The sequence below is a fragment of the Palaemon carinicauda genome, chromosome 11 (genome assembly GCF_036898095.1).
Source record: "Palaemon carinicauda isolate YSFRI2023 chromosome 11, ASM3689809v2, whole genome shotgun sequence".
In the NCBI taxonomy this organism is placed as follows: Eukaryota; Metazoa; Arthropoda; class Malacostraca; order Decapoda; family Palaemonidae; genus Palaemon; species Palaemon carinicauda.
The window spans coordinates 4,252,102-4,269,601 of NC_090735.1; the positions used below are offsets into that span (position 1 = coordinate 4,252,102).

Sequence of the window (17,500 nt, forward strand, 5' to 3'; positions counted from 1 at the left end):
GATTCACTAAACAAAACCATGTCATCTATAAATCTTAAGTGGTCAAGGTATTCCCTTTAATGTTAATTCCTACAATTTCCCAATCTTCTTTAAAACCTTCTTCTAGGTATGCTGTGAATATTTTAAGAGAGACGGAGTATCCCTGTCTAACTCCTTTCTCTATCGGATTCAAGTCTTTTAACATAAAATTAATCCATTCCTTTTCTATGAAGGGGTTTCGTTACTGCTGAAGTTTTGACAGAATCATGAGCTTTCTCATTTATTCCTTTTCTATGAAGGGGTTTCGTTACTGCTGAAGTTTTGACAGTCATGAGCTTTCTCATTTATTCCTTTTCTATGAAGGGGTTTCGTTACTGCTGAAGTTTTGACAGAATCATGAGCTTTCTCGTAGTCTATAAATACCATTCATTCATATATGCCTTTTTCCTTATGGGCATTACTCCAACAGATACCCCCCAGGGGCACAACGACAGTTGGTTCTAAACTGGTGCCTTACCTATCAGCAATCTGGTCCAGTTAACTAACCTCGAAGTGCTCAATAATTGCATGATGATTTAACAATAGCTCTCTCTCTCTCTCTCTCTCTCTCTCTCTCTCTCTCTCTCTCTCTCTCTCTCTCTCTCTCTCTCTCTCTCTCTCGAAGTATTTATCATGAACGACTATTCCATCTGTTACTTATTCTTAAACTGGAATAAATTTAGTGATAGAAATATTTGTGGATCATTATTTGATGATGATGATGATGATGATATTACACATACACACAAACACACACACACACACACATATATATATATATATATATATATATATATATACATATATATATATATATATATATATATATATATATATATATATATATATATAATTTCCCCCTTATTCAATTTTATTTTATTTTTCAATAAAATGTTTAATACCTCTCTAACTCAGTAAAATGCCATCATGTTTCACAGTCAGGTGTCAATATAGTGCACCAGAATTGAAAAAATATAAACTTTCATACCAGTGTTATGTCCATTGCTGCTGTTATCAAGTCTAATTGTTCTGTTCGCTCTCGTATTCCGTTGCATTGAGGTCCAGATCAGTGACATACAAAATACAGTGACGCAATCCCAATGTCCACCGTTTAACATTCTTTTGCAAAGTTTCCCTCAGTTTCTTATTCCAGCTTTTTCTACACTTGAAGATACTTGTTAAAGATAAAAGAATATAAGACTGAATTAACATTAAAGAATAAAACAACCGTGCGTGCATCTTACCTGAAACTTAGCCAGAGAAGCGATGTTAGTTATCAGTCACTAATATTTCCCTTGCAACTAAGCACGTGTTTTAGTGCAATAATTTCCGTTCATCGCCACTAAAAACTTTATAAACCTTTTAAAAGCACATTCAACTCCTTTTTTCCAACGTTAATCAAAACGACCTTGGAACCCACACAGATACATTCGCCTGCCTTCTCCCTCTCGTCGGCAATAGGCCACTGAGTCACTGTACTATGCAGGACTGTATGTTGAGCTGATATCCGTCACAACTTGGAGAACAATGACGTCACGGTTCCCTGCACAGCGGCGCATGCGCTCTGGAACTGCTTTTGTCGCTGGATAGAGTTGTTAATTTGTTGCTAGAGATGGGGAAATTTCCCTTCGAAGTTTACAAGAAATGCGACTTTGTTCCTTGAAACATTTTATAGTTTATATATAAAATATTTATTTTAATGTTACTGTTCTTTAATATATTTTATTTTAATTGTTAAATACTTTTATTGTAGTTTCCTTATTTCCTCTCCTCACTGGGCTATTTTTCCTGTTGGAGCACTCGGGATTATAGCCTTCTGCTTTTCCAAATAGGGCTGTAGCTTAACAAATAATAATAATAATAATAATAATAAAGGGACTCATGAATATTTAAAACTAAAGTTTTTTCCTTTTTTTTAAATGCTTTTTGCATTGATGCCTAATGAGGAAAGGTAACAAGGAAAAATAAAATATTTTAAGAATAGTAACATTATTAGACTAAATGTATCCTATATACAGTATATATATATATATATATATATATATATATATATATATATATATATATATATATATATGTATTGTTCATGATATGGTAGGCCTATTAATAGGCTGTCAATTTGTGAAGAACGTGAATAAAAAGGGTTTGATAAAAATTTCATAGAATATCACCTTTTAATACAATCTAAAAAAAAAAAAACGTAATTTTAGTCGGAAATTCTCCGTGAAAATATACTGTTCTCAGCCGTATTTCAGTAAAATACAGGCGACCGTAAATTTTACCCTACTTTGTTATTATCTTTTACGGGTTGGTGACAGTAATATCACTCCTTTACGTCAACATATCCGTTTTTTGAAACGGTAAATGCCTGGCAACATTTATTCCATAATTTTTACCGTGTTTTTACGGCAAATTTTCAACAATGTTAGCCTTATTGAGAGGTGGTTTTCCAAAAATTGTAATTTTATCAACGTATATAAACACGACATGGCAACCATTGAACGTTGCCAAACTTCGGAATGAAAATTCCTCCTTGGCCCGCATCATCCACTTACTCTGGCTCTCAAAGATCGCGAAAAGTACTTTTGTGGTCTCGATTTAGTAAAATGGTTGCTATAAAAACATATACCAACACTTACTGTACGTGAAAAAGCGCAAAAGTTCAAAGTTGGAGAAAATTTTTTTTATGTTGACCAGGCTGACATGAGTCTTTTTATAGTTTATATATGACATATCTGTTTTTGACGTTGTTAATAGTTTATATAGGACATATCTCTTTTGACGTTGTTACTGTTTTTAGAATGATTTATTGTTAATTTATTCTCATCATTTATTGATTTCCTTAATTCCTTTCCTCACTGGACTATTTTGCTTATTGGAGCCCTTGGGCTTATAGCATCTTGCTTTTCCAACTGGGGTTGTAGCTTGGCTAGTAATAATAATAATAATAATAATAATAATAATAATAATGAAAATAACATGGATACGAGAGCAAACTAAAATTTAGGATATTCTAACAACATGTAAGAAAAAGAAATAGAATAGGCAGGATATATAAATGAGACATAATAAATGGGCATTAAGAATGTCAAAATGTATCCTTAGAGATTGCAAAAGAAGCATGAGAAGGAAGAGAAGACGATGGATTATCGAGCTAAGGAAATTTGCGTGTATAGTTTATTGTTGTGTATGATGGATGTGTTTTAATATTATTATTATTATTATTTTGATTGTTTATTGCTTATCTCATAGCTTATTCATTTTCTTGTTTCCTTTCCTCGCTGGAGCATTTTTCCCTGTTAGAGCCCTTGGGCTTGTAGCATCCAGCTTTTCCAATTAGGGTTGTGTAACTTACTAGTGATAATAATGATAATAATAATAATAATAATAATATTAATAATAATAATAATAATGATTATTATTATTATTATTATTATTATTATTATTATTATTATTATTATTATTATTACAAGCCAAGCTGTAACCCTTAGTGGAAAGGCAGGATGCTATAAATAATAATAATAATAATAATAATAATAATAATAATAATAATAATAATAATAATAATAATAATCCTTAGTGGAAAGGCAGGATGCTAGAAATAATAATAATAATAATAATAATTATTATTATTATTATTATTATTATTATTATTATTATTATTTATAGCATCCTGTCTTTCCACTAAGGGTTACAGCTTGGCTTGTAATAATAATAATAATAATAATAATAATAATAATAATAATAATAATAATGATAATAATAATAATAATGAGAAGAAGCTGAAATAGACTCGCTGATGACACAATGGATCCTCTCCTGGGAAAATATTACAATAAAACAATGTCATTAGATATTTCATTTGGGTTTACCATTTATACATTATTTTCACGTTTTATGTGTGTATAAACGAGCATATAAAACGTGTGTACTCTATCTTGATAAGTGTGTAAAACGTGTGTATTGTGTGTACTGTAATTGCACTGTAATTGTTTAGTGGCCACCTTCACCTTTGTAAGGGTAGAAGAGACTCTTTAGCTGTAGTAAGTAGCTCTTCGAGGAGAGGGACACTCCAAAATCAAACCATTGTTCTCTAGTCTTGGATAGTGCCATAGCCTCTGTACCATGGGTTCGAGTTCTCTTGCTTAAGGGTACACTCGGGCACACGATTCTATCTTATTTCCCTTCCTCTTATTTTGTTAAAGTTTTTATAGTTTATATGGGAGATATTTATTTTGATCACGTTGCTCTTCTTAAAATATTTTCTTTTTCTTTGTTTCCTTTCCTCGCTGAGCCATTTTTCCTGTTGGAGCCCCTGGGCTTATTGCATACTGCTTTTCCAATTAGGGTTGTAGCTTAGCAAGTAATAATGATAATAATAATAATAATAAAATTAAATATTCCATCTTGATAAGTTTGTAAAACGTATATATTGTGTGTAAACGTGTGCATTCTATCTTAATAAGTGTGTAAAACTTGTGTATTGTGTGTAAACTTGTGTATTCCATCTTAATAAGTGTGTAAAACATGTGTATTGTGTGTAAACATGTGTATTCTATCTTAATAAGTGTGTAAAACGTGAATATTGTGTGTAAACTTGTATTCCATCTTAATAAGTGTGTAAAACGTGAATATTGTGTGTAAACGTGGGTATTCCATCTTAATAGGTTTGTAAAGCGTGTGTATTGTGTGTAAACGTGGGTATTCCATATTAATAAGTGTGTAAAACGTGTGTATTGTGTGTAAACGTGGGTATTCCATCTTAATAAGTGTGTAAAACGTGTGTATTGTGTGTAAACGTGTGTATTCCATCTTAATAAGTGTGTAAAACGTGTGTATTGTGTGTAAACGTGTGTATTCCATCTTAATAAGTGTGTAAAACGTGTTTATTCTATCTTAATAAGTGTGTAAAACGTGTGTAGTGTGTAAAACGTGTGTATTCTATCTTAATAAGTGTGTAAAACGTGTGTATTCTATCTTAATAAGTGTGTAAAACTTGTGTATTGTGTGTAAACGTGTGTATGCCAACATAACAACTGTGTAAAACGTACATAATCTATCTTTTATTTCAAATCTGTTATACCTGTAAGACTATTTTTGACGCATAGAACAGAGAGTGACACTAATTAGGTTTTCCAAGCTCGATTAATTAATCATTCAATCCATCCTTCATCAGGTGAAGATGCCTGTCACTTGAAACCTTGATGACAACCTGCATCATTTCGAGGTCGTTCCGAGATATCGCGAAGACCAATTTTAGACATTGTGCCTTCTTTTGGGGGGGAGGGGGGAGGGGGAATGAATTCTTTATTTATTCTCCTCTTTTCTCATACATCTGACAATACTTGGATAACTGATATCTCTCCACTCAAGGGGTTAACTACTGCACTGTAATTGTTCAGTGACTACTTTTCGTTCGTTTTAGAACGCCTTGCCTATAGCAAGACACGGGCTCTTGCACTGAGAAAGCTCGTAAGGGAGATATTACGTTAAACCCAGGAATAATATGGGAATTAGATGGAACAAAAACTGAAAATATCTCTTCACGGTAATTGTTCAGTGGCTACTTTCCGCTTGAGACTTATTGAGCTTCTTAGTCTTGCCAGACAATACTACATTGGATCCCTATCCCTGGTTACGGCTCTATTTGTCCTTACCTACCAATACACCGAATAGTCTGGCCTATTGTCTCCACATTCTCCTCTGTCCTCATACATCTGACAATACTTGGACAACTGAAAATATCTCTCCACTCAAGGGGTTAACTACTTCACTGTAATTGTTCAGTGGCTACTTTCCGTTAGAGACTTATTGGGCCTCTTTGTCTTGCCAGACAATACTACATTGGATTCCTCTCCCTGGTTACGGCTCAATTTGTCCTTACCTACCCATACACCGAATAGTCTGGCCTATTGTCTCCACATTCTCCTCTGTCCTCATACATGTGACAACACTGAGATTATCAAACAATTCTTCTTCGCCCAAGGGGTTAATTACTGCAGTGTAATTGTTCAGTCGCTATTTTTTTCTTGATAAGGGTAGAAGAGACTCTTTAGCTATGGTAAGCAGCTCTTCTAGAAAAAGGACACTCCCAAATCAAACCATTGTTCTCTAGTCTTGGGTAGTGCCATAGCCTCTGTATCATGACCTTCCACTGTCTTGCATTAGATTTCTCTTGCTTGAGGTACATTCAGGCACACTATTCTATTTTTTTCATTATTTCCTTTCCTCACTGGACTAATTTTCCTGTTAGAGCCCTTGGGTTTATAGCATCTTGCTTTTCCAACTAGGGTTGTAGCTTAGCAAGTAATAAATAATAAGAGTAAATGATTGAAAACCGCACAGGGCAATGATCTCTTCAAACAAAAGAAGGCCGATTCTTCCCCGGTGTTAGTTTGATGTCATAACCGACAGAGGCCACTAGTGGGCTGAAGGTTGCGAATCGTCATCATCTTTTTCATAGGTGGATCGATTATTGTGATTTTGGGCTCGCATTAAAAAAAAAAAAAAAAGTAGACTAATGCATTCTTTAGTGAATTATTCAGTTTCTGAATAATTTTGTTTTTGACTATGTTAATATACAGACTCTTAGATGATTATGGTGGCTTCGTAGTATTTTTTGGCAATTCAGAATTTGTTTACCAGTCTTTTTCGAAACATGCGCCGTGCAAAATGGTTTTTTTTTTTTTTTTTTTTTTTTTTTTTAAAGGTCGCTCATGAATGGCAGAGGCAAGGGACAGTGACATTGCCCTAGCCAGCAGGACAATGCCCTAGAGACTGACCATATATTATATGATCAACGCCCAAGCCTCCTCTCCACCCAAGCTAGGACCAGGGAGGGCCAGGCAGTGGCTGCTGATGACTCAGTAGGTGGACCTATAGGTTCCCCCAAACCCCCCAACCTTAGCTCACAAGGATGGTAAGGTTGCAGACACCAATGACACTAGCGAGTCTGAGCTGGACTCGAACCCCCGACCGGCAAACACCAGGCAGAGACGTTACATAACCTCCTCTCATCTTCGTTGGCGGCGGAAAAAAAAAAAAACTTGAAAATGTATAGTGTTTGCCTCGTGTATGGTATTTAGAGTGTATTACAAGATATATGAAGACAGATCTCTTCTTGGCATTAAAGTATGCAGAAGAAAATGATGATGGCGGTACAGTTGGCTTCTTTAATTCCGGTGCACTTCACTGGAAGTTGGGAGAGGCCAGTGTACCGGAATTATTGAAGCCAACTGTACGAACACTTATTTTAACATCTGAAAGAGATTTGTCTTTTGGAATCCCTCTCAATCAAACATTCTCTTTTATTTATATTTTAAAGAAAATATTTTAGATATTAAAGTTAAAAGACATTATGAAAAATGAATATTTTCAAATAAAGAATAACGAATGTGACTAAAAGTTTGAATTTTATAAATGTGGCTCCTAAAGGAAGTTGTCTGTTACTAGACCACTGCAGAACAAAGGCCTCAGACATGTCCTTCCACTTAAGTCTGTTTATAGTCTTTCTAAGCCAGTTCAAACCCGCAGGCATTCTTAGTTTGTCAATCCATCGTCATCTCTTTCTTCCCCTGTTTCTTTTACAATCTCTAGATACCCATTCTGTTATTCCTAATATATATATATATATATATATATATATATATATATATATATATATATATATATATATATATATATATATATATATATATTTCTTAGTTCGTTAAGCCATCGTCTTCTCTTTCTTCCCCTGCTTCTTTTACAATCTCTAGAGACCCACTCTGTTATTCCTAATATATATGTATATATATATATATATATATATATATATATATGTGTGTGTATACATATATATACATATATACGTATATAATATGTATATATATATATGTATATATATATATATATATATATATATATATATATAAACACACACGAAGCTGGCAATACTAGATATCTTTTGTGTTTTGAGTCGGAAATATTTTTGTTTTCCTGAAAGAAAACAGGAAAATAGCAATTACATCAGAATATTAAGTTTCTGTTTCCCTGAAGGAAACAGGAAAATACCAATTACACCAGGAAATAAAATACAACATCAACTACCAAAATATCTCTCTTTTAAATAAAAACTTAAATATTTTACGTCATGTTTCCAGTTCGCACCAGACGCCATACTTTTCAAGGTGGAGATTCAAGGCAGTAATTTTCGTTCACAGTTGCGAGATTTTTAGGTATTGCGATTATTATGATGGTGGGGAATGATGATGATGGTTTTTCCAGTGATCTGGAATCCCTCTTGCGTCACGGCTTGCTGCCTGGGTAATGATGTGCTCCTGTTTGTCCTGCGTGGGACGTCTCTCAAATTCTCAATTTTTCCTTATCGTTTCCTGTCCCGTTCTCGCTGAACGAATGCTGAAGTATACTCGTGAACGATGATGGCCCTTTATTCCACGCGGCCGACTGTACGTAATTTCTAATGAGAGAGAGAGAGAGAGAGAGAGAGAGAGAGAGAGAGAGAGAGAGAGAGAGAGAGAGAGAGAGAGAGAGATGCTAGGAATATTGGATGTCTCAAAGAGTTTTTAGTCCATCCGCTGAGACTCTATTTGCTCTTGGGTAGAGCGAATTTGTTTAAACGTTTAACTCCATCTTGAATTCGAGAGAGAGAGAGAGAGAGAGAGAGAGAGAGAGAGAGAGAGAGATTTATTATTGAGGCTGAGCTCCAAGGTTTGAATTACGTCCTGCTGAGAGAGAGAGAGAGAGAGAGAGAGAGAGAGAGAGAGAGAGAGAGAGAGAGAGAGAGAGAGGTTGAATAACTTTATATCTACCCTTCTGAATGTTTACCACCTATATTCATCTATCATTTTGTAATAAATAACTATATGTCTTTTACTGGCAATCAGTATTGAGTTGAATTTATAAACTGATAATCTAATTTCAAGCATTTTTATAATGTATTTGTCAAGAAGCTCTTTAATACGGTGTCACAAGTCAGAGGGTTTGTAGTAAATCATTCATGATTTAATTCTAATAGCCAGGCCTCCTCCATCATGAGGCTCAATACTACACAGTATTCTAGAAGTTTTATTCCAGCTGTTACCAAGTTGTGGAATGACCTTCCTAATCGGGTAGTTGAATCAGTAGAACTTCAAAAGTTCAAAGTTGCAGCAAATGTTTTTATGTTGACCAGGCTGACATGAGTCTTTTTATTGTTTATGTATGACATATCTATTTTGACGTTGTTACTGCTTTTAGAATGATTTATTGTTAGTTTGTTCCCATGTATTTATTTCCTCACTGGGCTATTTTTCCCTATTGGAGCCCTTGGGCTTATAGCATCTTGCTTTTCCAACTAGGGTTGTAGCTTGGCTAGTAATAATAATAATGAGAGTTTAGACAAATTATTGATGGATGTTAACTGGGTTCATTAGAATCGCAGGAAGCAGAGCGGTGGTTGCTGATCTATGACCTCAATTTGTCACTTCTTTCTGGTTACGGTTCATTTTCCCTTTGCTTACACATACACCGAAGAGTCTGGCCTATTCTTTACATATTCTCCTCTGTCCTCATACACCGGCCAACACTTGAGATTACCAAGCAATTCTTCCTCGCTCAATGTGTTAACTATTGCATTATAATTGTTCAGTGGCTACTTCCCTCTTGGCAAGGGTAGAAGAGACTCTTTAGCTATGGTAAGCAGCTCTTCTAAGAGAAGGAAACTCCAAAATCAAACCATTGTTCTCTCATCTTGGGTAGTGCAATAGCCTCTGTACCATGACTTTCTGCTGTCTTGGATTAGAGTTCTCTTGCTTGAGGGTACACTCGGGCACGCTATTTCATCTTATTTTTCTTCCTCTTGTTTGTTAAATTTTTTATAGTTAATATGGGAAATATTCATTTTAATGTTACTGTTCGTAAAATATTTTATTTTTCCGTGTTTCCTTTCCTCACTGGCCTATTTTCCCTGTTGGAGCCCCTAGGCTTATAGCATCCTGCTTTTCCAACTAGGGTTGTAGCTTAGCAAGTAATAATAATAATAATAATAATGATAATAATATGGCGTGGGAATTAAATAATAAATGATGAGATGCAGTGTAAGTCAATTTTCACAGAAACATAAGCAGAAATTTCCTTCAAAGTGAACAACTTAAGGGAGTGACAAAGGTCACCCTGGTTTTTTTCATTGGTGTGTCTGCCCACACGAAACCAACTCGTGGACGTAATGATCACTCATTGAGTAGTACAGTTGGGTTCATTAATTCCGGTACACTGACGTCTCCTTAGTGTACCGGACGTCTCCTTAGTGTAAAGTGTACCGGAATTAATGAAGGCAACTGTACATGAAGGAAGTATTGAATGTTTAAACGTTGATATTGAACTACTTATTTTTCTCCTGTATGGACAGGCACTTATAAAAAGTAAAGATGACTCACTCCAGATGTATAATTGGGGTGGGCATCATCAGAGGATACTACTGACTTGAGCGATAAGGTGGGAGACAGGCTGGGTGTTCCAGGCTCTCCATAGGTCTAGGGAGATGAGGACAGCTCCCAAACAACTAGCTGTATTTAGAGACAACACAGGTACTTATAGGCCTCCAAAGATTAACAATTGCATGTCTATATTCAACGGTCTTTGTCGATAAGGTTTACATTGGAAATAAAATAGCTAACATAATGACAGAATGAATAATTTGAATTAGCTTACTACATTCAACGGCTTTTTGACGCAGAGTCCGGTGACGGTTGTAGTGTTGAAGAAAACGTAAATAGGGCATACATACAGATCCCATCCTTGATAAATATTATAACTATTATAATTACTGTATGCTGTGTATAGATATGTGTTTATTTTGTGTAGTTAGGCAATGTAGATGTATATATGCATACATATGTTGTAAGTGATATGATAATTAAGGCGTCTTTTATGGCCTTTTTTTCCAGAATCTTGCTTAAAAAAAAATAAAAAATAGTCATCGTGAAAAAAGAATATCATTATTCTGGCAGACTATTTTCCTAATTTATGTGATTAAAGCTAAGACTTGGGGGCATTGGCGGCCAAGTGAAGAATCCTTAAAGGGGAGAAATCACTTAGGAGAGAGAGAGAGAGAGAGAGAGAGAGAGAGAGAGAGAGAGAGAGAGAGAGAGAGAATCTCTTGATGGATTGAAGTACTAATCTTTACTTATATTCTTTTGGTATTTATAAGAATGATTCTCCATTTGTCTTTCGAATATTTTTTTCAGGTGGAATTGACTTTGGAAGATTTCCTCTTCCAGGAATTGACTTTGGAAGATTTCCTCTTCCAGAATTGACTTTGGAAGATTTCCTCTTCCAGGAATTGACTTTGGAAGATTTCCTCTTCCAGGAATTGACTTTGGAAGATTTCCTCTTCCAGGAATTGACTTTAGAAGATTTCCTCTTCCAGGAATTGACTTTGGAAGATTTCCTCTTCCAGGAATTGACTTTGGAAGATTTCCTCTTCCAGAATTGACTTTGGAAGATTTCCTCTTCCAGGAATTGACTTTGGAAGATTTCCTCTTCCAGGAATTGACTTTGGAAGATTTCCTTTTCCAGGAATTGACTTTGGAAGATTTCCTCTTCCAGGAATTGACTTTGGAAGATTTCATCTTCCAGGAATTGACTTTGGAAGATTTCCTCTTCCAGAATTGACTTTGGAATGATTTCCTCTTCCAGGAATTGACTTTGGAAGATTTCCTCTTCCAGGAATTGACTTTGGAAGATTTCCTCTTCCAGGAATTGACTTTGGAAGATTTCCTCTTCCAGGAATTGACTTTGGAAGATTTCCTCTTCCAGGAATTGACTTTGGAAGATTTCCTCTTCCAGGAATAGACTTTGGAAGATTTCCTCTTCCAGGAATTGACTTTGGAAGATTTCCTCTTCCAGGAATTGACTTTGGAAGATTTCCTCTTCCAGGAATTGACTTTGGAAGATTTCCTCTTCCAGGAATTGACTTTGGAAGATTTCCTCTTCCAGGAATTGACTTTGGAAGATTTCCTCTTCCATAATTAAGTTTTTCTACCCATAAAATTTACCGTTTAGATATAAGATTTAAATTAGTTTTAAATGTTAAAGGCCGCTCATGAATGGCAAAGGCAAGGAACAGTGGCATTGCCCTAGAGAATGACCATAAATACATTATGATTAGCGCCCAATCCCCCCTCTCCACCCAAGCTGTGACCAAGGAGGGTCAGGCAATGGCTCCTGATGACTCAGCAGGTAAACCTAAAGGCTCCTCCAATTCCCCCATCCTTTTAACTCACAAGGATGGTGAGGTTTAAAGGTTTTAAGGTCGCTCATGAATGGCAGGGGGAAGGGACAGTGACATTGCCGTATCGAGCAGGACAATGCCCTAGAGATTGTCCATATACACATATGATCAGTACCCAAGCCCGTTCTCCACCCAAGCTAGGACCAGGGAGGGCCAGGAAATAGGTAATGATGAATCAGCAGGTATACCTATAGGCTCCCCCGAACTCCCCATCCTTAGCTCACAGGGAGGGTGAGGTTGCAGACACTAAAGAAACTATCGAGTTTGAGCGGGACTCGAACCCCAGACAGGGACGAGACAGGGACGCTTCCAACCTGGAAATGTTTTATTACTACAAGAGAAATAAGATACAAAGTCAAGCTCTTTATCAGTGGGCTGTCAAGTCCAACAGAGGAGTCCATCTAAGAGATGTTCGAAAGTTGCCTTTGATCTACAAGACGATTGCTAGGACAAAGTGCAAATAGTTAATGAGTCTCAGCACACATATGTAAGTATGAAATCAGTAGCCCTAATTAAGAGATAGAAACTTATGTATTTTGACCAGATTTTTTTTTTTTTTTCTTTTTTTTTTTTTTTTTTTTTTTTTTTTTTAGTGGTACCTTTCTATGTGACTGTGCAACTTGGTATTTTATAGATATTCATACGTCTAGATGACATTTTACTTGCTAATATTTCCGATATATATATATATATATATATATATATATATATATATCTATCTATCTATCTATCTATATATATATATATATATATATATATATATATATATATATATATATATATATATATATATATATATATATATATATATATCACCAGCCATTACTCGTCCACTGCAGAACAAAGGCCTCAGGCATGTCATTCCTCTTGCACTCTGTCTATAGGAAGCAAGGGAGTCCAAACGATTACATCAAACGAACGACATATCAAAAGACATACAGGCATACCTCTCGAGCTCGGTCAGGAATCCCTCCTACTCAGGAAATATCACCAGGCGAAGATCCTGTAAAGGGAAGTGGGAAAGAGATATCTTTTTTTTTTTTTTTTTTTTTTTTTTTTTTTTTTTTTTTTTTTTTTTTTTTTTTTTTTTTTTTTTTTGAGAAGAATAAGCATCGATTTATTGAAGCGAGTCGCCTCCAGGAAGCGGGATTTTGGTTGGGTGAAGGAATGTGGAGGTCAGTCCCTTTTGTCTTAAGAATTTCACAAATATGGCCACGTCGTATTGCACTGGTTCGTGTGAAATATTAAAAGATGGTTAGATATATAAATTATTATTATTATTGTTATTATTGTTATTATTATTATTGTTATTATTATTATTATTATTATTATTATTATTGTTGTTGTTATTATTATTATTATTGTTATTATTATTATTATTATGTAGTATAATTATTGTCATTATTATTATTATTATTATGTAGTATAATTATTATCATTATTATTATTATTATGATGATATAGGATAGTTATTATTATTGTTATTATTATTATTATTATTATTGTCATGACTATTATTATTATTATTATTATTATTATTATTATTATTATTATTATTAGCTAAGCTACAACCCTAGTTGGAATGATCTTCCTAATCGGGTAGTTGAATCAGTAGAGCTTCAAAAGTTCAAACTCGCAGCAAATGTTTTTATGTTGAACAGGCTGACATAAGTCTTTTATAGTTTATTTATCAAATATCTGTTTTAATGTTGTTAATGTCTTTTAAAATATCTTATTTTGATTTTTCATTGATTCTTATATCATTCATTTGTTTCCTTATTTCCTTTCCTCACGGGGCTATTTTTCCCTGTTGGAGCCCTTGGGCTTATAGCATCTTGCTTTTTCAACTTGGGTTGTAGCTTAGCTAGGAATAATAATAATAATAATAATAATAATAATAATAATAATAATGCTAGAAGCCGAAGCTCTCCAAGAGGGAAAAATAGCCCAGTGAGGAAAATATACAAGGAAATAAATGTTAAAAGAAGTATGGAACAATTAAAATAAAATGTTTTTAAAAAATTAACAACCTTAAAACAGATATTCCATATATAAGCTATAAAAAAGACTTATGTCAGCCTGTTCAACATAAAAAAAACATTTTGCTGCATTTTGAACTTTTCAAGGTATATTATTATTATTATTATTATTATTATTATTATTATTATTACTAGCCAAGCTACAACCCTAGTTGGAAAAGCAAGATGCTATAAGCCCAAGGACTCCAACAGGGAAAAATAGCCCAGTGAGGAAAGGAAATAAGGAAATAGAGAAATGATGAGAATAAATTGACAATATATCATTCAACTACCCGATTAGGAAGAAATGTCTGCTAGATAATTTCCGAGGCATTACGAGGCGAAGGGGATTCCTTTAAATAAAATAAAAGTAAAATTGCCCCGAAATATGCAGAGTTAAATTTTGTATAAAAACTACTGTTTAGATAATTACAAACGTTACTGCATAATCAAATCTATAGTCCATTCTTTATAGCGAGGCATATTTGCACCGACTCGCAGGGGTGCCCTTTTAGCTCGGGAAAGTTTCCTGGTCGCTGATTAGTTGGACAAGATAATTCTAACCAATCAGCTATCAGGAAACTTTTCCGAGCTAAAAGGGCACCGCTGCGAGTCGGTGCAAATCTGCACCGCTCGAAGCGGTGCCCTTTTAGCTCGGAAAAGTTTCCTGGTCGCTGATTGGTTGGACAAGAAAATTCTAACCAATCAGCGATCAGGAAACATTTCCGAGCTAAAAGGGCACCGCTGCGAGTCGGTGCAAATATGCCTCACTAAAAAAATTTAGTATAGTTTCCTATTGTTCAGTCAATTATTAACAAAAGCGGGATAGGTATTTTGATCTTCTATATCTGAAGACATCGAGGGAAAGTTGCTCTGCACAAGGCCCAGTCTCGAATTTTACGCTCCCAGTCTCGAATTGCTCGCTCCCAGTCTCGAATTACCCGCTCCTAGCTCGAATTACTCACTCCCAGTCTCGAATTACTCACTCCCAGTCTCGAATTATTCGCTCCCAGTCTCGAATTACTCACTCCCAGTCTCGAATTATTCGCTCCCAGTCTCGAATTACTCACTCCCAGTCTCGAATTACTCGCTCCCAGTCTCGAATTATTCGCTCCCAGTCTCGAATTACTCACTCCCAGTCTCGAATTATTCGCTCCCAGTCTCGAATTACTCGCTCCCAGTCTCGAATTACTCGCTCCCAGTTATTCGCTCCCAGTCTCGAATTACTCGCTCCCAGTCTCGAGTTACTCGCTCCTAGTCTCTAATAACTCGCTCCTAGTCTCGAATAACTCGCTCCCAGTCTCGAGTTACTCGCTCCCAGTTATTCGCTCCCAGTCTCGAATTACTCGCTCCCAGTCTCGAGTTACTCGCTCCTAGTCTCGAATAACTCGTTCCCAGTCTCGAATAACTCGCTCCCAGTCTCGAGTTACTCGCTCCCAGTTATTCGCTCCCAGTCTCGAATTACTCGCTCCCAGTCTCGAGTTACTCGCTCCCAGTCTCGAATTACTCGCTCCCAGTTATTCGCTCCCAGTCTCGAATTACTCGCTCCCAGTCTCGAGTTACTCGCTCCTAGTCTCGAATAACTCGCTCCCAGTCTCGAATTACTCGCTCCCAGTCTCGAGTTACTCGCTCCCAGTCTCGAATAACTCGCTCCCAGTCTCGAATAACTCGCTCCCAGTCTCGAGTTACTCGCTCCCAGTTATTCGCTCCCAGTCTCGAATTACTCGCTCCCAGTCTCGAGTTACTCGCTCCCAGTCTCGAATTACTCGCTCCCAGTCTCGAATTACTCGCTCCCAGTCTCGAGTTACTCGCTCCCAGTCTCGAATTATCGCTCCCAGTCTCGAGTTACTCGCTCCCAGTCTCGAATTACTCGCTCCCAGTCTCGAGTTACTCGCTCCTAGTCTCGAATAACTCGCTCCCAGTCTCGAGTTACTCGCTCCCAGTTATTCGCTCCCAGTCTCGAATTACTCGCTCCCAGTCTCGAGTTACTCGCTCCCAGTCTCGAGTTACTCGCTCCCAGTCTCGAGTTACTCGCTCCCAGTTATTCGCTCCCAGTCTCGAATTACTCGCTCCCAGTCTCGAGTTACTCGCTCCCAGTTATTCGCTCCCAGTCTCGAATTACTCGCTCCCAGTCTCGAGTTACTCGCTCCTAGTCTCTAATAACTCGCTCCCAGTCTCGAATAACTCGCTCCCAGTCTCGAGTTACTCGCTCCCAGTTATTCGCTCCCAGTCTCGAATTACTCGCTCCCAGTCTCGAGTTACTCGCTCCCAGTTATTCGCTCCCAGTCTCGAATAACTCGCTCCCAGTCTCGAGTTACTCGCTCCCAGTTATTCGCTCCCAGTCTCGAGTTACTCGCTCCCAGTCTCGAGTTACTCGCTCCCAGTCTCGAATTACTCGCTCTCAGTTATTCGCTCCCAGTCTCGAATTACTCGCTCCCAGTCTCGAGTTACTCGCTCCTAGTTATTCGCTCCCAGTCTCGAATTACTCGCTCCTAGTCTCGAGTTACTCGCTCCCAGTTATTCACTCCCAGTCTCGAATAACTCGCTCCCAGTCTCGAGTTACTCGCTCCCAGTTATTCGCTCCCAGTCTCGAATTACTCGCTCCCAGTCTTGAGTTACTCGCTCCCAGTCTCGAGTTACTCGCTCCCAGTTATTCGCTCCCAGTCTCGAATTACTCGCTCCCAGTCGCGAGTTACTCGCTCCCAGTTATTCGCTCCCAGTCTCGAATTACTCGCTCCCAGTCTCGAGTTACTCGCTCCCAGTTATTCGCTCCCAGTCTCGAGTTACTCGCTCCTAGTCTCGAATAACTCGCTCCCAGTCTCGAATAACTCGCTCCCAGTCTCGAGTTACTCGCTCCCAGTTATTCGCTCCCAGTCTCGAGTTACTCGCTCCCAGTCTCGAATTACTCGCTCCCAGTTATTCGCTCCCAGTCTCGAATTACTCGCTCCCAGTCTCGAGTTACTCGCTCCCAGTCTCGAATTACTCGCTCCCAGTTATTCGCTCCCAGTCTCGAATTACTCGCTCCCAGTTATTCGCTCCCAGTCTCGAATTACTCGCTCCCAGTCTCGAGTTACTCGCTCCCAGTCTCGAATTACTCGCTCCCAGTTATTCGCTCCCAGTCTCGAATTACTCGCTCCCAGTTATTCGCTCCCAGTCTCGAATTACTCGCTCCCAGTTATTCGCTCCCAGTCTC

At 37.1% G+C, this 17,500-nt stretch overlaps 2 protein-coding genes across 6 annotated transcripts in view; one reads left to right on the forward strand and one right to left on the reverse strand.

Annotated features, from left to right (window-relative positions):
- The window catches only part of LOC137649945 (uncharacterized), a 402,495-nt gene extending 401,007 nt beyond the window's left edge, over positions 1 to 1,488 (reverse strand). Inside the window, exon 1 of the mRNA XM_068382905.1 lies at positions 1,263 to 1,488. The gene's annotated coding sequence lies outside the window, so the exon portion shown is untranslated. The remainder of the gene's footprint in view (positions 1 to 1,262) is intronic.
- LOC137649946 (calcium uniporter protein, mitochondrial-like) overlaps positions 1 to 17,500 on the forward strand; it is a 799,430-nt gene that overhangs the window by 700,610 nt on the left and 81,320 nt on the right. The window lies entirely within an intron of this gene.